General features: G+C 36.3%; 1 protein-coding gene across 13 annotated transcripts in view; it reads right to left on the bottom strand.

The window, feature by feature from the left end:
* FOXP2 (forkhead box P2) overlaps positions 1–25,687 on the bottom strand; it is a 410,804-nt gene that overhangs the window by 73,531 nt on the left and 311,586 nt on the right. Inside the window, exon 2 of one of the 13 annotated variants that reach the window (XM_052668452.1) lies at positions 12,784–12,854. The exons of the other annotated variants lie outside the window; for them this stretch is intronic. The gene's annotated coding sequence lies outside the window, so the exon portion shown is untranslated. The remainder of the gene's footprint in view (positions 1–12,783; positions 12,855–25,687) is intronic. 13 annotated transcript variants of the gene reach the window in all.

The following is a 25,687-nucleotide window of genomic DNA, read 5'->3' as shown; positions in this document are numbered from 1 at the left end:
AAAGGTTCCCACTACAAGACTACAGATATCAGATCTGGCAGTTAGGATCCAATTAACACTTTGGTCAGAATAATCAGATTGCATGTGTAAGACTTGTATAATTCGTTTATTGCTTCCATGCATCTTCTGTCTGTAGGTAAATTTGTTGCTGTTATTTCAAAGCTTGGAATCAGTATTTCACTTGCCTTTAGGTTATATTTCAAGTGCTTTTGCAGTGCAGTGATGAACTCTCCCTGTTCCAGCAATTTAGATCACTTGTCCTGTAGATATTACTGCTTGAGAAATGGTTTGTTTCTGGTAGTTTTGTTTTGTATTCTTACCATGCCATTATATGTCTAGAAAAAAATTGCTAGCAATTTTTACTAAGCACATTTTACTTAGTGTAACAGAGACAGTTTGCTCGAATGTGATCATTCTGAATCTAATGTAACACCCAGAGACACTGTAAATGACATAGGCACTGACATTTACATGTGTACTGTCATGCAAAACCATTTCCTGCTACACTGGATATAATACAATAACTGAATGAAAAAAACATTCTGGTTTTGTGATACCATTTTTCAAGCCATGGTCAGTGTACATAAAGGTTCTTCAGGATAAACCTCATCAGTGCAGAGTAATGGATTTCAAATTCTGTATTCTTACCTAGTGCTTTTCAGCAAATTGCACTTCCAAGTCTTACAGGCAGTTAGATTCCTTGGAAAGAACTCAGCTTGCCCAGTGTCCCACCTCTTCCATGAGAGGGCAGGAATGAACAGAAATACAAATACTGCAAGTCTGAAATGCAGAAACCTGTGAACTGGATAAGCCAAAAGCTCACAGACTACTACCACTCCACCATGTTGTATTTCATAGCTCAAAATATTCCAGCTGTGTTTAAGATACAGTGTTTTTGCTCCCCTCTGATAATCCAGCCCATGCAAAAGTCAGGCATATAAAAGTTTATGTCTAACTCACATACGCAACAACTTATACTCAGGCTCCTCATCGATATATGAATTTTAAATACGACAGGAGCAAGAAATAAATCAGAAACTCAAACATATTCACCATTTTTAAACTGTTTCAAGAGCAAACATCTAAAGCTTTAAGGATTCAAGATGTGAGTAATGGGATATGAAGCTCTAGGTCACTGGTACAAATTTGCCCCTGATCAATGACATCCAGGAATTACTGCTAGCTGAAACTATTTGATGGCCAATAATAATTCCTAGTTTCAGACAAGATTCTAATGAGCTATAGTCCTCATAAAAAATTACCATCATAATGAACTACAAGACTTACAGAAAGCTCAAGGACTGTGTGGCTTACAGTCTAAACTATTGTTCTGAAAGCACTGCGCTATCTGCCACATGGAGAACTGGATCTATCTGCATTGTTTCCCTGCTAAAGGAAGACGCTAGCATGTACACTGTCTGCAGCCAGGTACATCACAGCATGCAGCTTTAACAGTTCAATTTAGGAGGAGTTATCTATCTACTATTTATATAGTTAAGAGAAAAGCTTCTTTAGACGGCAACTCAAATGGAATAAATTGAGCTCTGCTCTGAATTTTGAATTGTTTTGTGTGAGAGCTTCCTCCCCATGAATCATGCAAGGAACTTCTAAATTTAGGCATGTGACATTAGGTGATGAGAGTATTTCATTTACTCTCTGACACAGAACATAGCATTGGTGCGCTGCTGAATCCCACAGAAGCGAAGAAGCAGAGGACTACACATGCTCAGCCATTCAGAACCAGTAAAATTATTATCAGAGTGCAAGTGGACTATTCTCAGTAAATATATACCACAGTTAAAAAGCTTTTTTAAAATCTTATACAGATGTTTGAGTAAATCAGCATACTGTGCTAAATTATAGGATAATTTCTATTATTGATACATACAAGACAGCCTTTGAAATTTTCAGAAATACTGATTTTGGCTGACTTAAGGTTCTATTGTTGTGTGTGGGTTTTATTTTAGTTTTATTTTATTTTTTTTATATATATATATTTTTTTGTTATCTGGAAGGGATTTAATTTGATATTCTAAACTTCTAATAAAATTCACCCAAGCCAACTTAAATACTCCTTCTCCGAATTCCCAAAGCAAATCCTACCTTGAGTTACCTCAATTACAGCAGCACATAAACATTTTCTGTATTTGCATTTTTGTTATCCTGTAAAACTTTTTTTTTTTGTTATCTTGTTATCCTGTAAAACATGCAATAGGCTGAAGGCTCTCTGAGAAGTGGATTATTGCACTGATCTCCTCTAAAGGTCTGTGTTTTAAGGGAAAGTAAAGACTAGCCAGTAGAAATCTCTTTCGAAGAGCCTCAAAACAATTTGTCTTTTGCCCTCTTCCAGCTTAAAGCAGAGGAGTGTCAAGCAATTCTTCTTGCAGATAGAAAATAGAGACAACTCCACCTATCTGAAGATAGTCATTAAATAGTAAAGACAAAAAGATACAAATTCAGAAAACAATTCATCCCAACACAGTTTTGAATATTTAAAATCCCAACTATCAATGCGATACCCTCTTTTTGCTAACTAGCTAGCAGACCTCAGGTGACCAAAAGCAACAGTTTCTACTAGGTCTCAAAAATGGGGCAGTAAATCAGGGTCTAATGTGTAATTATGAAGATTGTGATTATTGGAATATACGTAACCAACACCCATGTGGTACGATTTTCCAAGCTGGACAATAGCCAATCCAGAGCCCCATTTCAGCATTTATAATTACAAGCATGCAGGAAGAAACCACTGAATTCAACAACCTCAGCAGAAATTGATATAAATATGTTCAAGAGTGAAAATGCCCTTTTACAAGCGCTAGCCTGTTGATTCTGGCAGCCCATGACGCAGGACACAGGAGCACCAAGAGCCTTCAATCACCCTGGCCTTCAAGATGTAGAAAAGACACTGAGCAAACTTCACTTGTAGAATGCTCAGTTTTTCTGAGGAAGGTGAAGACAGGGCAGAGGAGACAGGGCTTTCTCCAGTTACTCTTTATGCTCATGTAGTTTGGCCACACACAGTTATATGCCTGATTTGCACATTAGCTTGCTTTCCCTTGCTTTTCCCCTTACCTTGGGATCAATTAGATGTTAAGAAAATAAAAATAATTATTTTAACAGAATACTCAAAAACATATTTTTACTAGCCTTTAAATTTATTCTTTACTTTTTCATCATCAAACAACCATATGACTGTCACCAGAAGCAAAATAATTCTGTATCTGAACAAGTGGCAGACGACAACTTTCATCTCCAGCTCACATTGTGCTCCCCAGGCAAAAACTGCAGCCAGTACACGGGATACTGAACTCTATTCCTTGTAACTACTGCACATCAGACATAAGAACCCACTAAGGGACAGTTTCACATAGAAAGATAAGAGACCTGGATCATCATGATTTGGGTATCAATGCCACCTTGAGTGGGACATCAATGATTTCAGTTCCACATTGTCCCTCTTCCTCCTTGGCAGTAACCAACTCATTTTGACCTTTGAGATTGCCAGTCCCTGCCCAGCTTTGGCCATCAATTAAAACAAAGTAAGAAAACAGCAAATAACACTGTCAAGGGAAGCCATAACTCGAACAACAAAGCACTTGTCTAGCCATCCAACTTATACATCTCATTTTGGAAATCTTTAACTTTCTACAGCAATTTCAAAATAGCTCTTTGTTAAAATTTCAAAAACAGTGCTGTGGAGTAGAGAGTAATTTGTCAGCACTTTTATTGTTTATGTGTCTTCAGGGTGTATGATGGAAAGGCAAGGTTTCTTGGACAGGAGGAAAATGGATGAATTCATCCTTAGTGAATTAATGCATGGGCTTTACACTTCATTTCTAAGACGCTGTTCCAGTAAAAAATCATACACAGGATTTTTTAAAAGGAAAAGAAATGACCCAATGCAAAGCATTTTGAGAAGGATTTGTGTGTTTTAACAGTTGTGTGGATGCATTTTACAAAAATTATCTCAAAAGATCTGGAGAAGAGTACGAAGCCTTGGAAAGCACATTCCCTTGTGAACGTGAGCAATGACTGTCAAATACACAGCTAAGATAATTCTTATTTTTTATTTGCTATACAGCAGACAGAACAGCCCAGATCCTGCTGATATTTTTAATAATGTCAAGGCCACAATGTGTTTCAACACAACAAGAGAACAGTTTTCACCAGAAAAAACACAAACACCAGTCTGAAAAAACGTTCTAAACATGATTAGTGCCATGGCAGCGTCATCTGCAATGGTAACACACTGACAAGGGACTGCTGTAAAGCTATTTTATCCTAAGTTATCATTCTGCTCAAAAAATGCAACAGACATTTTGCAACCTTAACTCCAGCTGAGGGGGACGGCACCCCACAAGGCTCCTTGTAAGGTCTCACACGAGCTACTGTACTACTGTATCCTGCAGCAACCCTAGCATTACTTCATTCAGATGAAAATTCTCAAAATTTGCCAGAACCCCACATCTGATGTCTGTATACATATCAGGTATTATGTACTGATCATCTCCTATTCACTTTCTCATTCATTTCTTGCAAAAATACGTGCTTTGCATAGGCATTTACAACTGCGTGTGCACCTGATTTTCCTTTCATTTGAATTCTCTGGTCAACTGGAGCCCACTGAGGTATTTCATGTTCTCATGATGCATCATATGAATGTGAGGAATATGTTCTATATAAAATACGACTAACCTTGCATACAAAATACACATTTTTGCATGTCTCATACCATTTTGCTATCTATCATGCATACATACAAGTGTGTTGTCTGCATGACAAATTCAGTGTTTGAGAACTGCAGTCAGGCCTGTCCTGGTGTACATAATGAATTTTCTGTCTCTGATATTTTATGGCATCATGTGGCACTTTGGTAAGAGATACCATGGGTATTATTAACTTCAGTAATTTTTAGCCTAATTCTTGAATAAGCAGTACAGAATTACAGAACAGTAACTCAATTTTTTTTTGTTAACTTTAATAAAGAAATATTGTGTCAGTTAATAAACTGCTTATGAACATCAGAAGAATTGAAAAAGCAAAATGAGATCCAAAAGGAAGCACCAACCAAAACACGAGTTTTTCACAGCAAAACCTCTCTCTCTTTACCTCGTGCTAACTCATACAGCTGATGTATCTCAGCCTAACAAAAAACTTATTGGAATAATCATTTTAATAATTTCATAGTATCTTATCATGAACAAGTTGACTCTTATACCAGGTTTGTGTTGAACAGTTTTAAGCATCTGACTGACACGTCTGCTTGCCCTGGGCACTTCCTCCAGGCAGCAAAAGACATTATGAAAAGCTGGGAACTGATCCAGTTCAAGTCAAATCAGCGCTGGCGATACCTATCTCTCTTTTCTACTACACACAAAGGTGAGACTGTGATTCGATCAGGCATATCAAAGTTGAATGCCTTTAGGATAGGTAGGATGAATCTGGACTGTTTAGTAGTCCATTTGGAAGGTCGCAGAGCTCCTAGGTGAAAGTGACAGTAAAATAGAAAACTAACTTCTCAGTTCCTTGTTCTGTGCACCAGGAATTGCTTGCTAAGCTTAGAAGATCCAAATCAGTAATCCTATTAGTGCAGATATATCCTAAAAGTATAAGGAGACTTTGCAAATAAACTGGAGGAAATAAAAGCCAAGAACAGGTCTAAAAGAAGCCAAAGCCGATGGTTTCAGCAGCAGGACATTTCTGCTAGCTTGGTCATTCCCACCAGACTTGGGACTGGTCTCTGATCCAAACTGCTCAAAACAGTGCAAAGAAGCTTTCTTCTACCTGCTCTTTTACCCAAATAGACTTCCATCAGCAGTCTTGGGAGACTGCCAACTCACAGAATATATTTAAACATTTTCCACTTACTGAAATGTCACCTCCTTCATTAGACACAGGTGAGTGTCTCTGTCCTTTCACTGTCTTTCTATGTCACCTGCCAATGACTTTTTGTTCAAGACTATGGAAACACCATATTCGGTCTCCTCAGTCTCTTTTTTTAGCTTACATTAATGCCCACATTTGTAACCAAATTAAGAATCATCACTTAAGAGATAAGGAAAATTTACAGCTATCTTTCAAAACTATGGAGCGCTCTCTTCAGCCACTGCTCAGATCTGAAGATCTGAAATCTTCCCATCTCTTCACTTTGTGAGCACAGTGTCTGGAGCAAGGCATCTGTTTCTGCAAAGTACTAAAACCACAGAAAATAAGCCTGAGTCCCATCATATTGAAAAGCATGGCAAAGAAATTTATACATCTCCAACGATAGCCAAATTTAGTACTGGTACAGCATGTGATATTCACAAATTGCCTCACTGGAACACACAATCTCATACAAGCACATACAATGGAATGACTGAAGGAGAAGTAATGATGGAAAATTAGTGCTACACTTTTTTAGAAACAAGTTCCAAGTACAAATTTTCTTAATACACACACACACACAAATAAAAAGACTCAATTTCAGTAAAAGGTTTACTAAAGTAGAGCTGAGAAACATGTATTTTTTTGAAAAGTTTAGAACTTCCAGTGCAAAAAGTATTAAAATTACTTTCTTTTATCATTTTAATAACAATGTCTGATTTGTCAAAATAACAGTTAAAAAGTCTATAAATATCTGTTCAGGGATTATTCCAATTGCATGAAAAACTCTAGTGGAGAAATGACACAGAATATAGAACTATCATCACACATTTGCATATAAAAGGCTGTTTAAAACTGATGGGCACATAAACAGAAAATACATGCTACAAAATTAGTCATTTTAAGGATGGATCTTTAAATAAAATGGCAGAGTACTTTCGTTTTAGCTAAAGATGAATCACAATAATGGTGTAGCATCTAGGAACACATCTTCTCCAGTTTTGTGTACCTGTAATAGTTTGATCATTGCAATGTTTGACCATATCCTCATTAACTTACCTGAAAATATTTTACATATTACTTCAATAATGTATTTTTGTTAAGCATGTAGCTACATATTTATTAAATAAAAGTATTATTTTTCCTTTCACAAGAAGATGAGAACTGTGATTTACTACATATTGGAGACTGACAGAAAAACATATACAGCACCCTCATGGCTACCAAAAAGTATGCAATTGTTTGAAGTTCTTATGATGCAACATTTGCAGACAAATGAGTAGCTCTAACAAGCTCACCAAGAGAAAACACTGTTTTGGGCCTCCAAGATCTTTCATTCAGAAACAGAAGCCGCAAACTTCAAGCTGAGTCCCATACAGAACAAACACTGAATTTAAAGTGGTGCACACCATAAAAAAAGGATATTGGAAAAACAAGGAATCAAACAAAAATAAACAAAAAAGCAATTCTATGTTCCCTTCCAATCATAACTGAGCACACGGACAAGGGCCAAAACCACATTTCAGAGTCCGGCTGGTCTGAAGTGTTGGTTAACTGACAGAGATTCTGTCTTTTCTCTTAATTGTTCCGCTGTGGGTAACTACTGGCTCCTGGTTTAGGAAGTGCACAGACCTATGTGAATAATATAATTCTGTACAAACTCCTATTTGCCTCTTGTTTTTTATGTAAAATTGGGAATTTCCAAAGAAACTACCAAGAGATTGTCCAAATAAAATACAGATTTTTATTCTGAGATTAAAAGATGTAGCTTCTTTGTTTTGAATTACTCATAAAAACAAACCAAACAAGCCTGTGTACACTAAATATGCATACAGGAATAATTACTGTAACCACTGATCAGCTATCTAATTTGAATTTCATTTTATGAGAAGAAATAAGGTAAAATAAAAATACTTCTTCTCAAAAGCATTATTATGCTAACTGCAGAGCAAAATGACAGAGAACAACTTGGCAAGTGAGCAAAATCAATCTATCTTCAAAACAGAATAAATTGTTTCATTTGTGTCAGATGTTTGCCCAAAACAGCTTTGCAAACTTCAAGCAAGGGAGATTCCACAACACCTCCAGCTATTCCAACGCTCTGCTTTGCTTACTTTCCAGAATTTACTTGACACCTGATTTCCTTTGCATCAATTAAAGACAGTTATTGTTTGTAGACAAGTCCTTACTAGTATGAAAATCTCATGATTATGCAGTGATGCAATTTACTGTCAAAATGAACACTCTGTAATAGTAAAGACAAATAATTTTCAATGCTACTCTGCTATTAAATTCTCGCTAAATATTAAATAAAGTTTCATCCTCTATTTTTATGCCTGCCTATAACTCTCAGAAACATAAGAAACTATCTGTTTCTACCTAAAGATCGGATCCACCTCTGTAAACAGTTCCGAGCTGAAATTGGCTTTGGCTTTGCTACCAAGAGCAACAGCAACAACAACTGGTTGCCATAGAGTTGCCACAGCAAATGAAGGTCTGGAAGAAGAAAGTCTGGAAGTACTTCTTTAAATACACTATCACCTACATTATTGTTTCGACTAAAGGCAGTATTAGAGTTCGCTTGTACGCAGTGGTCACGATACTCATCATAAGAAAAAAAATAAGCATTGCTGTTTATGATTTACCAGAGCTTCCACAGCTCTTCAAATCTAGAAAACATCGAGATCTGCCTTTAACTTGAAATGAATGACTGAAAAATTATTTTCCTTCCAGAAAGCAATTTCAGAGCTACAGTTTCAGAAACAAAAAATAGAAACACAGCTAACGTGCTACAGAATTGCTTCCCTCTTGCTCACAAATGCCGAAAAATAGTCCAATTCAAAGCTATAAAAAATTAGAAATAATCAAGACCATGAAAAGGAACTTCTTTGATCCACGAGCAATTCTAAAAGGCTAAAAATATCGTTATTTTTTCAGATGCAGATTTTCTTTTCCTTTACAATCAAAATTTTAGAATAGAAAATTATAAAATATTAGTGAGGAAATTTCAAAATGAAAGTTCTGTTTTGAGATAAAACTCACATTGACATTATCCATCTTCAACAGGTTGGTATTAAAAGTGTGATGAAAAATGTCAAAATGCTTTATTTTTGTCAACATCTTTTTTTTTTTTTTTTTTTTTTTTAATATAAAATTAATGGAATAAGTTCCAGACTGTTTTAGCAGTGAGAAGCAATAATTAAAAGGACTTTAAATGTTAATAAAGCTCTGGTATTTACTGTCTGAGGAATTATATTGATGCTGTTAAAATATTTCTCTTTTTTTGTTGTTACTCTGGCCTTTCAGAGGGGTAGTTCTTTACTGTGACAAACCCTACAGAGACCAAAATATCAGTTTACAAAACTTGTAAAAAAACTCCTTATTTCATTTGAGGAGTGTCATGTGCATTCACATCACGTTACATGTCACAAGGGCTAGAAGGAATTTCAAAGAGAAGAAAATACGAGATCTGAATGGTCAACTCAGAGATTAAAAACAAGAGTTGAGGACAATTACCTAACTTGTTAACAAAGGCTATCTTTATTTTCTCTATAAACCTATTGAAGGCTATGCAAATATTAAATAGTGGTAACAAACATAAGGAAATTAAAGCAAAATTTACCTAAAGAAGGAAGGAAAATGCATTTAGGCCATATGGGTAATTAGAGAAGGAACCATTCTGTTGGAACGCTCATGTTTAGAGAGCTGCTGAAGGAGTTAGGAGTTAGATGTGTGTGCACACATCTTTCTATCTGTTTCTTCTCAGCAGTTATAACCCAGTCATCATTGGGAGCTTCTGAATGCAAACTCATTAAAGAGGCTAAAGCCATATTCTCACTAAGTTTTGTTTCATATAAGACATCCTGAAGTACTTTTTAAGGCAAATCAATTTTGAAGGAAATCAAAACATATCTCCCAATTTGAGATGGAAAGGTAGAGAGAAATGAATGATTACAATCTCTCCGTTACTTTGCAGGTGATGGCATGACACACGGTTTTCAGAAATGAACTCAGAGGGAGCTCTGGGTGCACAGACCTTTGACAAAACTATCTCCCTAACTCCCATCTTACACTTACCATGTGGACTTCATTGAGCATGGAATATTAAAAAGAAGAAGACTGCAGGCTATAAAACTTTACATTTGCAGTAAGGTATACTGCAGGGATGCACTTCAGTTCCTTATTAAATGTCTAACATTTCTCTGCCTTCTATACACAGGATGCAGACAATTACAAAGAACCCTCACTAGGTACCTTTGTTACTTCAATTTCACTACAAACCCTCAGAGATAGTTCACACTTTTTGCTATGGAGCACAAATGCCTCTTGCTTGCACTAACAAGACATTTGGAAACATGACTGTCTGAAAATTCCTAGAAGTCTAAAGTTTGTATCGCATACAAAGTAACATATCTGTTTGGTGAAATGGATTACCACATCTGGATTTCTGAGCAGCTGGCATTTGAGTATCTTAAAACATTTTACAACAGGCTTTTCGTATCATACAACCTCTAACCATGCTCCACCACACTCTCTTTGACATATATTTACACACTGCTTTCTGCTGTATTTCACAGTCTTTGTTTACACACTGAAGTGCTAAATAATGAGATATTGAAGCTTCACTGTTACACTCAGCCAAATGTTAAGCACGCTATATGTTACAGCAACAACAACAACAACAACAACAAAGTTTGGGTCTCTCTGCACAGCTCAAAAATAATTGGAAGAACTAAATAAATAATAAAACCAGGAAATAAAACATATTTTAGCTGTCCATTATCTTGGGAATATTGTTTTAACAAGACATATAGAATCACATTATCATTCTATTATTTCAATAAGCTTGATGTTGTTACAAGACTGAGACAGTTATCAAAGCAGAGGATCATTCTCCTACAGAAGGATCACATCACTTAATGGGATAGAGATGTCACATAAACTACAGTGACAAATAGATAGCAAAATACAGGACTGAGCTTGTAGCAGTAATGATTTTATGTTAGCATACATGGCTACATCAACATAACTGATATTTGACATGAATACAGATATATCTGGTTTTGAAACTGATACCATTATAATGCTTATTCCACAAAATCCCTCACAAATTCATCTTTTATTGTATTCTCACACACTTTTAAAATGGGTGCATTTTTCCTATTGTCTGCGGTTTCAGTGATTTCTCATCGACTCAGATATAATGATGAGTTTAAGAAAACCTTCTTTTAAAATTAATTGAATATTTATGGTAAATATTATAAAACTTCTATCATTGAGGACATTCCGTTCTCAAGGTTTGCAAATTTTTGCAACTAAACTTGTGTACTCAAAGAAATCTGAGGAATTATTCTTCAAGGCCCAGTACATTCCTGCTGTTTCTTAGTAACTATGAGCCAAACAAACACTTCTTACATCATATAGTTTTAGTAAAAAAGAGTAGGTTCTGGACATGCAATTTATTTTACAGCTTGCTTTCTGGGCGCGGCTAATGCAGTGACCACCATCCCACCTACGCTGCAAACTGAAGTTTGAGGCATACTGAGATCTGAGATATTCACAAACTGCTTTCTCTACACGTTTTACCTTCAGATATACTGCATCCTGCTGTAGATGATTTGGTGTCACGTTCATTATTAAAAGATATTAAAATAAATGCATAGTTGCAAGAAGATCTGAGTTTTCATAATTTTGGAGCTGGCTCTGGTTTTGCAGGTAAAACAAGACTTCCGCTTACATATATCTGGATGACATGTTTGTAAGAGGCATGGATGGAGGCAGCTTCACTTCTGCTAGCTTTAGCTACTGCACATGCGTTGCTTTCTTTTCATGTAGTTCATTACAGACACACACATTATTGTTATTATTGACACCACATCAAGAGCGCAAGTTGTGTTTGAACAACCACCTGAGACCACATAAAGATACGATTTTAACTACAGTGCTACCGGGCAAACACAACCTATCCATGTAAAGAAAAACATAAGGCTTTAAAGTGTGTCATGCATAGTTATGTTTATGAACAAAGAGAAGATGGAAGGGTGACGTGGTTATTCAACAGGTCAGGGAAGTCACTTTATTCTCAAGCGGTGAATCCAGGCAAAGGTCAGTTCAGGAATAAATGCCAAACAATACCTACATTCAGGTATCACTTCTAGGTTACTACTAAATGCCAGCTTCATAAGGCTATCAGCACACACACTTTTCCAAATGGATAATCCTATTTTTATTTTCTTCTGTTTGAATTAGGATCATAGAGCAGTCACTATTTCAGCAACATAACAGCTGCTGAAAAAACACTGATTTCAACAGTACCTGCTGAATTTCTTATTCCTCAGAAATCCACACTGCAGACACTCCCATCCTTCTTTATTCCATAGTTCTGGAAGTTGTTACCCAGACACTATGTGTGATGCATAAACTTTCCCAGCTTCAACAGCAGACTTAGGCAATAGCTAAATTTGGGGAATGGATTATTACGATCTGACTTGAAGCAGAACTGAAATGGTAAAGCTGATTGAAGAAGATAAACCTTTTAGTGGAAATATATTTTCTGAATTCTCCAGTATTTCACCTTTAGTGTTAGCCAAAATAAGATTATATGACCAAAGACTTCGTATTACTTCTTTCTTTGCAGATTATCATGTTTGATCATGAAAACTATTGCAAGCTGTAACAGCTAAAACAAAATTTGCACGGCCATCTCAATGGTATTTCCATGCACATGATGAGTCTGATGATGCTTGAAAACCAAGGAGTGCCAGTTGGTTATTTCACTGCTACTTTCAGATAATTCTGCTACTTGGCACGAAATAGAAGTGTTGCCAGGAATGCTGTCTACACCCTGAGTGAAAAACAAAGTTCCAAAGGTGAATGTGAGGGACAGAAACTATAAAAATGATGAAAAAATTCACTTACATTTATCCAAGATGTCTGTCGCTATTAGTGTTGAAACTCTGCTATGGGCTGAGGTCACAAGACCCTGTAAGCTGAAATAGAGAAGCTTCAGCTGAGGGTAACTGAAGCTGCAGCACATTAAAATACATATTAGGGTTAGAAGTACTGATTGGAGTTTTAATTTCTTGATCTATTTTTCCCAAGGTAAGAAAAGTGACCTCTACTTTTTGGTCATTTTTCAAGCCTGGAGGGAAGCGACTTTCAGTATTACGAGTATCATCTACCTCATTAAAAGTGTTTATGTATGTTATATACAGTACATTATATGATAGTATGATGCTTCCATTGGCATGAGTTTGGAGTTGCCACATTATTCTTAGATGGGGAAACTACACGTGATTTATGCAGATTCTCCCAAACAAAACTAGAATAAACCGTTATACAACATCACATCATCATGTATGTAGCAAATGTATATAAATGAAAAGCTAAACTATTTTGAAATGTGTTTAAAATATTTAAAATGTGTTAAAATTCATCACGGAGATTTTTTTCCTTAATTTGCTTTTTAACTAAAATTTAAGTCTGGGGAGTCTGATAACTTTACATAGAATAAACTTAGAAATACTAGAATAACTTCAAAATTATTTCTGAATGCATCTTAGTACTGCAATTTGAAAATCTATTGCATCTTAGTCTCCCAGGGTTTAACAAGTGTGTGATCTACAAGGCAGGAGGAATCTTCTCTTAACCAGTGATATAAAGATCCTACTGCTGGCTTCAGCACGATGCAGAATTTGTCAATTTGTCACTAATTTTGGATTGAATGTTCCCCCTTCTGGCTCACATTTCATTGTATTTTTGGGAAGAGAACTGACATGCAAGAGCTAAAAAAATAGGAGAAAACAGAAAGTATTACCCTAGAAAATCAGTGTTAAGAGTGGAGTTCAGAACAACAGAAGGAAACAGACTGGTAAATTCACTGAGAAAAGTGCATTACAAACAGCACTGCCATTTATTATTTGTACTTGTATTGCACATGACATCTGCTAATGTAAATAAGTACTGAGAATCACAGCATCATAGAACAGCTCAGTTTGGAAGGGACCTCAAAAGACCACCAGGTCCAGCCATTCATGGGAAAAGTAAGCCTAGATGAGATTATCTAGCACCCTGTCCAATTGCATCTTGAAAATCTCAAGTGATGGGGGTCCTACCAGATCCCTGGGGAGGCTGTTCCCAGGAACGATTGTTTATGCTTAAAAAGTTTATTTTTCATATGAAGACAAAATACCTCCCTGTGCAATGATACTTGTTGCCCTTTGTCCTCTCCCTGTGGCTTCCAGTGAAAAGAGTGCCTCTGTACATACGCACGTATAAGCAAACACGTGCAATATGCAAACAGATTTTTAGACTGTAGGCAAATCTGTATCTGATAATAAGAAAAACAATTCCAAGAGCAGAAGGAGTGCAATGAAAACCAAACTACAGAAATTCTGAATAACAAGAAAAGCACAGAATAGTATATACAGATGAGGGAATTTTGAGATAGCAAAAGTACAGTGAAGAGTAGAATCTCCATGCAAGGTTAAAAAACGAAACTGGCATAATATCATATGGACATTTATTTAGTTTTTTGTGCAATCGTAATGAGATTGATAGTAGGTGAAAATAAGTGGGTAAAAACTAAGAAACTATCGGGATACTGTAACACTTTGTCATACTCAAACAGTGTGAATCATTAAGAAATCCAGGGAAACTGTTCCATGCTATAGACTTTTTTTTTTTTTTTTTTTTTTTTTTTTTTTTAAATAACTCAAGAATCCATCATAATCCTACCAAAAAAGGTAGTGAAAAATATCATTCAAAAGATCAGCAAAGAAGATAATGTGATTCCAAAAGAAATCAGTTACGGACGAAAAAATAGGCAAAACTTTCCTGCCAAACAAACAAACAAAAACAATGTTGCATTTTATTTTCTTTCAGTAGAAAAATATAGCAGGATGTTGTTCAAACTATGAGTCTAACTCAGCAGGAGAGGAGAAGTGGTGGCTAAAGTATCCATAATGGAACACTAAACACAGATCTGAGAACTAGTCTGAAGTTTCAGGAATGCATGGAAGCTCAAACTGAATGACTACTTTCCAGTCTTGATGGGATAGATAGATGCCACATTGCCATATACCAGCCGGAATTAGTTGCTCTCCTTCCCTAGATGAGAAACATTAACAAAAAATAACAAATTGAAGTTGAATTTATTATTCTCACCATGACTGGTCTAACAATTCATTCAGTCTAAACACTGTATGTTAGACGATATAGAATGTAGTCTGATATGCTCAATGTGGGAAGAGGAAAAGCTCTATTGACAGTGAGTTCATATTGTTTCATAAGCAGTAATTTATTAGGAAGGAAATTAAAAAAAAAAAAAAAAAAAAAAAAAAAAAAAAGGGGTATATTGCTATGTCCAAAACATAAAGCCAATGCTAAAGAAAGTACACGTGAATTTGAGGTTAACTACACAATCAAATGATAAAAATAGGAATTTCTGCCACCCATTTTATTAAATCATAATTAGATATCCAAATCTATCTCTTAAAAGTGTGCTGACTATGCCCTGACAACAATGTGTTGATCAGAAGTGCCTTGTTTATGAATGGTGACAAGGCTCTCAAGCCTAACTGTTACAGTGAATGGCTGGGACACCGTGTAACCACTGAATGATCAGTGAAATAAATCCCCCTTCCAACACACCAATTAACAAAGTTCCCTCTGGTACGCGCCCCATGCAGTCTCTTGTATTTATGTTAAACAGATGTAAAAACAGACTACTCTGTACTGACTTCATAAATTCAGCCTGTATCAGCTAGATGCAATGCCCTAAATCTTACTCCAGATGAACACCAGAAGAAAAACAGCATTCACTTTAGTTTTCATTCAAATATGAATGAAGACTGCTGCTGAAAGCCTCAATCATTTCATTCCATCACAGGACAAACACACCTTGCAGCCAAATAGCCTATACCGTACCTGAAGAAACAAACAACCCTCAAATTCCCTTCCCTCCCTTCAGTTTTGAAGAAAAACTCCCATGAATAAAATGAAAAAAAAAAATAAAATCTTACAACCTACACATGTCCACACACACACCAATACAGACAGAAGAAACAGCCAAGCAATTTTAGGTACTAACATGCATGTTAAAAAAAACTATCGAAAAAATCTGACATTTTGGGAAGTCAGATACTCACAAGACTGGCTTTTATAGCCATAGCTACATAATTCATGTTTTGAATATAGTTCCAGAAGTAGAAAATACTAAATAAATGCTTTATATTGTGTAATAGTTCAGTACAAACTTTTCAAATATTATAAACCCTTCAGATATATACAGATTATGAGATTAGATGTGATGTGACAGTAAGACTGGCCTCGTTAGAGATGCACATGACAAACTTAGCCAGCCAGCAAAGGTAACAATCACTATTTTGATAATCAATTTCAGAATTGAATTGAATTTCCAGAAATGACTTGAATGAAAATTAGTTCACAGAAGAATGGGGATTAGTACAGTATCTTACATTAATTACTTGGATAAAAATGAAATAAAATACAATTTTAAAAGAGGAAACTATGTTATTTTGTAAATATTTACAGATTAATTCAAATTTATCAACTACTGAAATTAATCAAAAAGCAGACTGACGGCACCTCACGCAACACTTATGGCGATCACCATAAATCCAGACATTGTATCAGATTTCATCAGATAGAGGTCATATTTTAAATGAAGTTAGAATTTGTTATGCATTATTCATCCATCTGAAAATATTACATGTTGGGACAACTTTTTATAGTTTATTACCATAGCACATTACAAAATGCATTTGCAAAATAAATGTTTAACCGATGATTCTATGACAAGTCGTTTCAAAGCGTATTATAAGATGCAAATATTGTTAAAATACGCCTGCATGTTTAATGCATGAATTACAGTCATCAGACATGGTATGAATTGTCACAAAATTTAACAAATGATAGTAAGATATTTATAAATGGCATCTAAACATAAAATGTGCACTGAGAAGTAAATGGTACTAAAATAAATCCTTGTATGAAGGCTCTTTTTTCCCTTGTCTCTCTTTCTACAGAACAAACCAAGTGAGGTGATTTCATGGCTTGGATCCCTCTAAGCAATGTCCAAGATAAACTCTTCTCACTAAGCTTCCAAGGCAGCCAGAAACTTCACTCTTCAAAAGCTTTCCAGAATAAAATCACAGATAGTTATCTATCTGCTAGACAGCATGGATTAGCTTTAACAGCACTTTCAAACTGTTTCTTATGAAGAATTAAACTGTGCTGGATAAATCTGAGAGTTTACTTCTGCAAACACATTATCTGAGGAGGCAAACTGTTGAAATTCTTCACGACAATTCTTTGCTCATCAGAAAAATCAACTTCAACACAGTAGAGAAGAGCCTTATCTTTCAAATACTGCTCATTTGATCAGCAATATTCAGTTTACATACACTGATCTACATGAGCCTTTTCTTACTAGTATTTAAAATTTAACACCATAAAGAAAAATGTTGATAAGAGAAATGGTATTTATGTTTTTTAGCATTTGTGCATAACAGAGAGCTGTCATCAAAATACTTCTTAGTCAATTACTGAAACTAACTGGTCTGCTTGAAGGAGAAATTTATATCCATCCCATTCGTAAGAGTCAGATTGCGAGGCTGACAAGATCCTAAAGTAAAGAACAGTCCTCACTTCCAAATTCAGATGACTGTAAAAAAGAACAGACTGAATGAGTGAGAATGAGGGTGATTAAAGAGAGATACCACAGTCACGTCTTGTCAGCTTTTGTGCAGATATGCGAGTATGTGAAATCATTCATAATTACAATACAGAACGTTAATGATTTCACTGTAACTGAGTAATGTTATAAACCTACTTTAAATCCGCCAGGTTTCAGTTGCTGAAGAAGTTGATCTCAACTTCTGAAGCACTGTCAAAGAGCATTAGCTGGATCTGAGATGTCTGATCTTGTGATAGGAATGTTGACATTGTTCTGTCTCTTAATTTTCTCTGAAGTTAAGCATGATTAGCTACTGAAGCAGGACCTCAGGGCAGTAAAAAAGGAAGTAAAGTAATAATTTTGAGAGAATGTGCGAGAAAAAAAATTACACAGCTTTAAAAATAAACTGGACAAATTCATTGATGAAAAAACTCTATTTCATGCTTTTGAAAAGGAAGTATTCTGAAGCTTCACACTTCTTGGAGAATGTAAAAGGGAAAGATCTCAACTTTTCACCCTGCCTTGCCATTCCACCTTCCCCAGCCTATGTAACACACCTGGGTTGGGCAGCTGCACATACATGTAGCAAGAGCTGGTTTGGCATCACCGCTCCTGTACTCCGTGGGACTGAAACAATGTTTTCAGAAGCCTGGATAAGGTGCTATGAGATGTGGCATCTCAGAGGATGCATACATTACCTGCCTGAAGTTTACACTTTCTGTGGCTTACGTGAGAACGGTCTTTGAGGGAAGCGCAGATGAATGCGCATCTGAGGAACCTGCCTAAGGAGGGCTCTTACCTTCCGATCTGCAGTGCTGCAAAACACTTTCAGTTACTCATTATATAGTTCCATTTGGGAGAAGAAAAAAGATACCGGCACTCTAAAAACAAAATTATTTATTTTCCGAATATTTCATGACAAAGGCCTGCTTTGCACATTCAAGCCTTCTTTTTTTGGTACCTACGGTAACTGTTTTCAATGTTACACTTTTTCTCTATCATAAAATGGCCTGGGTTGAAGAGGACCTCAAAGATCATCTAGTTTCAATCCCCCTGCTATGTGCAGTGTCTCCAGCCACTAGAACAGGATGCCCAGACCCACATCCAGGATGGCCTTGAATGCCTCCAAGGATGGGGCATCCACAACCTCCTTGGGCAACCTGTTCCACTGCATCACCACCCTCTGTGTGAGGAACTTCCTGCTAATACCTAACCTAAACCTCCCGCCTCAGTTTAAAACCATTCCCCCTTTTAAGGGCATATTCCCCTTTTAAAAGATCAGTCTTATGTTTATAAAACTTACACAGCAAAGCCTGGGTTGGAAAAACTCAAAAACCACCTTTCTATTTTCCTTTTACCTCGAAACCATCTTGCTCAGCAAAGCATCCGGTAAACTTGTGGCTGACTACTTATTTTTCCTTAAAATCCCTCATGTGCAAGTTCCTGAAGAAAATGATCATTTCTTCAGCTTTTCCAAATATAAATGAACCCAGAAAGCTGGTAAAGCACAACAGGCTCTGAAGACAATCTTCAGCCATTCCTGTGTACACGTCTTGCTTACTAAAGATATGACCATTCTGGTAGAATGCTCAGCACATTGATAAAACTAGCTGTCCCATAGTCAAAGTGAAGGTCAAGAGGATACTGCTTGGAAGTGTGGAAAATGCTATGCAGGACACTCCCCATCCTTCCTGCAATGGCATTGCTCCTTGCTTTATTGACACTACTGGAAATACTGTTTAACCTGCCTTGTAAGTGTAGACAAGTTTCAGCTGGTTAAAAAACACAGAACAGAGATCAAAAACACAAGAAAGAAAGTGTCCTACAGTAAAGTGAGATTGGAAAAAGATAGTAAAAATATGACTGCAATAAGAAAATTTGTAATAAATAGTATCTCCTTATCATGTGTTATTTTTTTCCCCCGAGAGTTAGATGACAAATGCTTCAAAAATTAACACACTTTGCAAGTATGCTTAATACGGGAAGCAGCCTTACTGGTACCTTCAGCCCTTGTGCAATTTCAAATGCAGGAAATGATTAATGACAAACAAACAGTAACTTTTTACACACATTTCCATCACTGCCATTGCAGCCCTCTTTGTTTATCTCTGTGGCAGAATGATTCAACAGAAACAAAGAAGCCACTGATTTATAGACAAATTAAGTCAATTTCAACACACTCTAGTCGAGTCAAATATCTTAAGTCCTAAAAGACTGTATTTATTAACGAGAATTCTTCTTATGTGAATAAATACTCAACAGGCTTTAAAGGCAGACGAAATCTGATGAGAATATGTCCTCTTTCAAAAATTAGCACTTTGGTTTTTTTATCTTGATTTTTTCCCCAATCTACTTTACAATTATTTATGGACATTTAAAAAAGTTTTCCTTGTTTCATGATGTACTTGGCAGTTCATGCTGGTCACACACATTAGGAAAAGGCCCACTACTCTTAACGTGTTCTCTCATAGTTTCAAGGCTTCAGATAATAGCACACAAGGCATCAAAGAAGTTCAACTGTAAATGTGCCACTTTCATGACAAGCAGAGACACTACAATGAGCTCTGCCTATAGTTCAGCATATTTATGGATGGTATAAGCACTGTATTTTACATGAATTCTATCACTCTGGAAATATTCAACATTTTGTATTCAATTTCCAGAAATCCTGCTTTTACATACTTGCATGTGGCTTTATGTGCAGCTTCTGCTATATTTTTTGTTCTTTTGGTAGTTTGTTTCTCACCCACAGATTTATTAACAAGCTCTAGTAAGAAACGTATGGAAGGGAGAATGGTCCAAAGATTCTCCCTCTAAAACGGACACCTCTAAAATGGTCCGAAGACCTACAGGATCATCCCCCAGGTACTCAGCTCTGGTGAGGTCACACCTGGACTACTGTGTTCAGTATGGGGCTCCTCATTACAAGAAAGAAACTGAGTCCCTGAAACGCGTGCAGAGAAGGGCAACGAAGCTGGTAAAGGCTCTGGAGCACAAGTCTTATGGGATTGTTCAGTCTGGAGAAGGCTCAAGGAAGACCTTACTACTTCCTACAACTATCTGAAAGGAGATTGTGGTGAAGCTGTTGGGGTTGCAGAACCACCTAGAATCACAGAATCAAAGGGGTTGGAAGAGATCTCAAGAGATCATTAAGTCCAACCCCCAGGTTGGCCCCTTTTCCTGTGTAAGTAGTGATATGAGAGGGAATGGCCTCAGGCTGCGCCAGGAAGACTCAGATTGGGTATTAGGAAAAAAATTCTCTGAAAAAAATAGTAAGGTACTGGAATGGACTGCCCAGGGAGGTGGTGGAGTCACTGTTTCTGGACATATTCAAGAAATGTTTAGATATGGCACTAAGTGACCTGGTTTAAAGGGGAAAATATTGGTGGCAGGTGGACAGGTGGATTAGATGATCTTGGAGGTCTTTTCTAACCTTTGTGATTCTATGATCCTAAAGAGTGTCCTCGATAGTATGAGTTGGGTGTTTGGTAAACTTGAGAGATTTCTGTAGCTGAATAAATTTTATTTGAAGAAGGAAGTGTTTCGGATCCTAAAATCAGAGGCAGTTCAAGGAAAGGAGCTGGTTTAAGAAATTTAGTAAGACTTCATGTCAAGGTCTGACAAAAAATGTTATATTGTCATGAAAACAACAGGTTATTCATGGAAATCGCAAAGCACTGTTGTAGTTTTCTCAAAGAACAGGACAGTGGAGGAGATTTGGAGACTCCATACTTAATGTCCCTCCTGATCTGACCATCACAGGGTTGCTATGGACTGCATCCAAAAGATCTTGGCATTCATCTTTCAGGGTCCTGACCTACTCTATCTGCAATTAGTCTGATGAGATTTACACATTCTTTAGACAGGAACAGAGGACCTTCTGTGGAGGAAAATCCAGTTTACGCATGAACACTGGCTACTGTAGTCCCAGGATATAAAGAAAAGAAACAAAACAGAAGCAAAGAATCACTATCTGGGGAGTCTGCGATATGATTTCCGCCTTGAAAAGGTCAATCAAAAAATATTCTTCATAGGCATGTACTTCAAGCCTAGAGACAGAATGGGAAACTTGGGGTATGACGGGAAGTCTCATGCTTTCATGCACTAAAAAAGAATCCCAACAAAATCTCAATTTAGGCAAGTGAACAGGACACATTTTTGGCAGGAATTCTGCAGACACCAAAGCAACTGATCCAATGCTATCAAATTTAACAGTTTTCTATGCAATAATAGAGAGATGGCAAGTGCTACAGTGCTCCAGAAATACAAGTAACAAAGACTAATAAAGTCTAGAATCAGCAAACAAACAAAACAGAAAGAACTGAGAGATCAAGTCTAAAGAAGAAAGCACTATGAAAATAAGCAAAACATGAAAAAAAACCCTCTATGGATAATCCACAAAAATGTTCCCACATACATGCATATATTAAAAAGATCGCTCATTTGTCTGTACAAATACAGATTGCTGTTGTTTAGGTAATTGATTTGGGTAAATAACCCGCTATCATGTTCTTTAGGAACTAAAACTCCATCAGTTTTTCAAATGACAAGTTTGTTTTGTCTGCTCAAGATTTAGGGAACAAAGAAATTTCACAGACATTATGGGGAAATCTTTTTCTTCCTCAAGTAAGAAATTATCAGCATTATTAATAATTTCTGTTAGTATTTTTTAGAAACAACCTAAAAATCATTTCCAATTAGAACAAATTTTAGATACTAAAAATATTACCCTGTTTTTGAAATAATAGCTTGCTGATACGCTATTACATATAGCAGACTCATACAGATATGTATGAATGGGGATGAAACCACATTCCCCTGTGGCTTTCAAAGTACAGCTTTACTAGGAGTTACACACAGACACAATATATGGTCTGAAATAGTGGGAGTGCATAATGGAAGTATCTGTGGAGACAGAAAAAAAGAAACGATCCTTCTTCAGGCAATTGAACAGCATTTTTATATTAAAATGAAACATCCCAAATTCAGCATAATTTCATGAGATCATACTTCAAACTAAAAATGGTATTATGATATTTTGTCAGCACACTTCTCAATTTTCATATATCTAGGATTACGTTTCCTTGTTTCAATTGTACTGTACAGTGAGAAAGGATTTCTGTGTCTGCTCACAAGGAGACAGTAGTGTGTCCCTTCTCACAACCTGTGATTAAACTAATTTTTAACAATCAGTGCAAACAGTTAAATTATCAACGCAAGCAGTTAAATTACTCGCACAATATGTATCATATTAATCAATACTGTCTTTCTTCTACCACCATGACATTCACTACTTGTCATTCCACATTCCTCTGGAGGGCCACAAAGTCACCTCAAATCTTGATAAGGCTAAATAAGTTTTTGGGTCAACTTGAAATTTTGACATATACTATATAATTCAGGCCTTTTTCCAGATCATTAATAAATATATTAAACAATGCCTTCTAATGTACAGGTCAGTGGCAGACAGAAATGTTAACCTTTTGCCATTCTGAAAATTGACAATTTATTCCCACTCTATCTTCTGTCTCTTAGCATGTTTCCAACTTATGATGGAACTTTAACTTTAACCCAGAACTATTCAGTTATTTTAATAATCTCTTGAAAAACACTGTGTCAAAGGCATTTTCAATGTCCTTGTGAATCATATCCCTTGATATTACTTTAAAAACAAATTTATTTTGGAGATCAAGAATACTGAAATTCTCAGTAATGCAGCAGAGATGTGCGTGCTCTGCAAAGTCAGTAAACTTTGAGGCCAGCGAAGACGACCACAATTTGTCTCCCAGAAAGGTCAGAGCACCAAAAACTTCCAGCTGAATCAGTAATGCAGAAAAATTAATTATAAGGCCTTATTTTATCCTGTTAGAATGCAGCACTTCAATGCACATGGTAAGTCACAAAGGCTGATGAAAGACTCTGAGGCAGCAGCAGCAGCAGCATGGGCAGTACCACAGATGTGCAAAGGCTCCCACATAGCTGACCAGGAACAAACTGCAGGCACTCCACAAACACGGTGTTAAATAACTGTCCTGTATAAGACAAATGATGACAGTGACAGACTGATAGGAAATACCTGTCATGATAGAAGGCAATATATGTGGCTAAGCCTTCTATACATCAACTGGAGAAGTCTGAATGATTGACTTGGAGGAGGATAATGAGGTACCCTGCAATCATTACAGACAGCACAGGAGAAAGTACAATAGGGCTTATCTGAAAATCTAAAAGTAGGAAATTAATGGCTCATTTTTTTTCTACTTTACGAAGAATAATTGGTATCATGAAGTCAGTCTGTGAAGGATTATAAAACTAAAAACAAACTGCCTGTACTTGATGCTTTGAAGGAGAACTGGGGAAAGATACAGAGAGAGATGTTAGGGAAATAATCTGTGCAGAACAGTGGCAGCGAGGAGACGAGATGACATTTGTCATGTGCTGAAAAGAGGCCAGCTGTAGTAACTGAAATGTGGGGAACTTGTATCAGAGTTTCGGCTTTGCACACAGCTTGAGAATCTGTACCTCACTATGGATGAGAGGACTAAAAATGATACCCAGATAAATGATGTGAGTTGTTTATGCTCCAAGCTTAAGAAATGACAATGATAGAGAAAGTGAAGCAGAGGATGGATTATTCCTATTGGCTTTAAAGACCTCTGGCAGCCAAAAATTGACATCAGAAATATGGGGAGAGCTTTATTTGTTCTTTTTTACCATGATATATGATATCCAGTGTGCAAATCACAAAGATGATGATTAAATTTCTCATTTAGATGAACTGCAGTAAAGATTGCCTGAATTAGAAGGATATAAAGAAAACCAGCAAAGTGTACAATGTAACGAGGATAGAACAACTCCATACTGAGCAAAGTATACATACTGACCTTACAGATTTGTGCAAAGTAGATGAAATCAATGCAGAAGAAGTCAATGAAAGAAAGCAGCAACTTCAAGTATGAACTTTTTATCAAATTTGTCAGTTTTGATCATAAAATCAATTTTATTTTCTCACGTAGTTTTGCCCATCAGTTTACTTTTCACAGTAGAAGTCATTCAATTTTTTTGAAAATCATAAAAAAAATCCAGTGTAAGTGTACAGTTGGCAAAATCTGTTGCTATTAGTGGAACTGTAGTTCAGCAAAAGGTGGCTGATAAGAAGTGAGAGGTTTTGCTGTATCCAGGATGTCCTTAAACACTTGTTATCAAAAGTTACCTTCAGTTAAAACTTATGTACAGGTCAGGTATGAAAAAACACCAAGTTTTGTTCTTGCAGGTATGAAGCGTTAGTCTCTCAGACAAAAGGAGGAAGTTGCCAGTGATCTCTGAAGCTAAAGTTCTCTCCGTAATTACAAAAGAACCAACATTTTCTGCAAGAAATGCAATTTCAATGTCCCCAGGACAGGTGCTGATTTGCAGTATATATATACTGGTGTGATTATGGATCTCTTAAGTTGTTTGATGCAACCTAACAATACACGCTCACTTCTGTGTACACAGATATTTAAACACCTATCAAGCAGATCATTAGCATCATGCCTAGTGGTCAAAATACAGAAACTTTTATGATTGGGAAATAAATTACCAATTTTTGGAGAGTCTAGGGCAGTGCTTATCTATTTTATTTGAATGACGTCTAACATACTTGAAGTACAAGTAATTGCTCTAGACACCATTCACTCACTTGATATTTACTTGCACTGCCCCAAAGCAATTCTAACACAGCTAGAATGAAATATGGCAGGATGGAATGCAGTAACTCTCTCATATTTTGTTACAGTTTTGGCACTACATTTTTCATTTATGACTTTCATATTGCACTCTGACAAGAATCAGCTAGTAATTGTAGGATTGTGTCCCAAATAGCAAAAGAAGGAACAAATAATAGTGCAAGATTAATTAAGCACATGGTAAAGTGAACAAAAAACTTTAAGCACAAATGAAGAAGTTAATTCAAGATGAATCTCTAACAAAATAGAACCAATTCCAGTGTAAACTGTAAGTAAAATCTGAAATGGATCTAGTGCTTTTCAGGATAAGTCAGAAGTCCAGTGACAGAAGCAGAGGATAAATATCAAAACCTTTCTTCCTCCACTCTTTCTGCCTACAATTAAGAAACAATTTAAT

The sequence above is a fragment of the Tympanuchus pallidicinctus genome, unplaced genomic scaffold, assembly GCF_026119805.1.
Source record: "Tympanuchus pallidicinctus isolate F22 unplaced genomic scaffold, pur_lepc_1.0 scaffold8, whole genome shotgun sequence".
Taxonomy (NCBI): Eukaryota; Metazoa; Chordata; class Aves; order Galliformes; family Phasianidae; genus Tympanuchus; species Tympanuchus pallidicinctus.
This window is presented reverse-complemented; position numbering and strand designations above follow the sequence as displayed.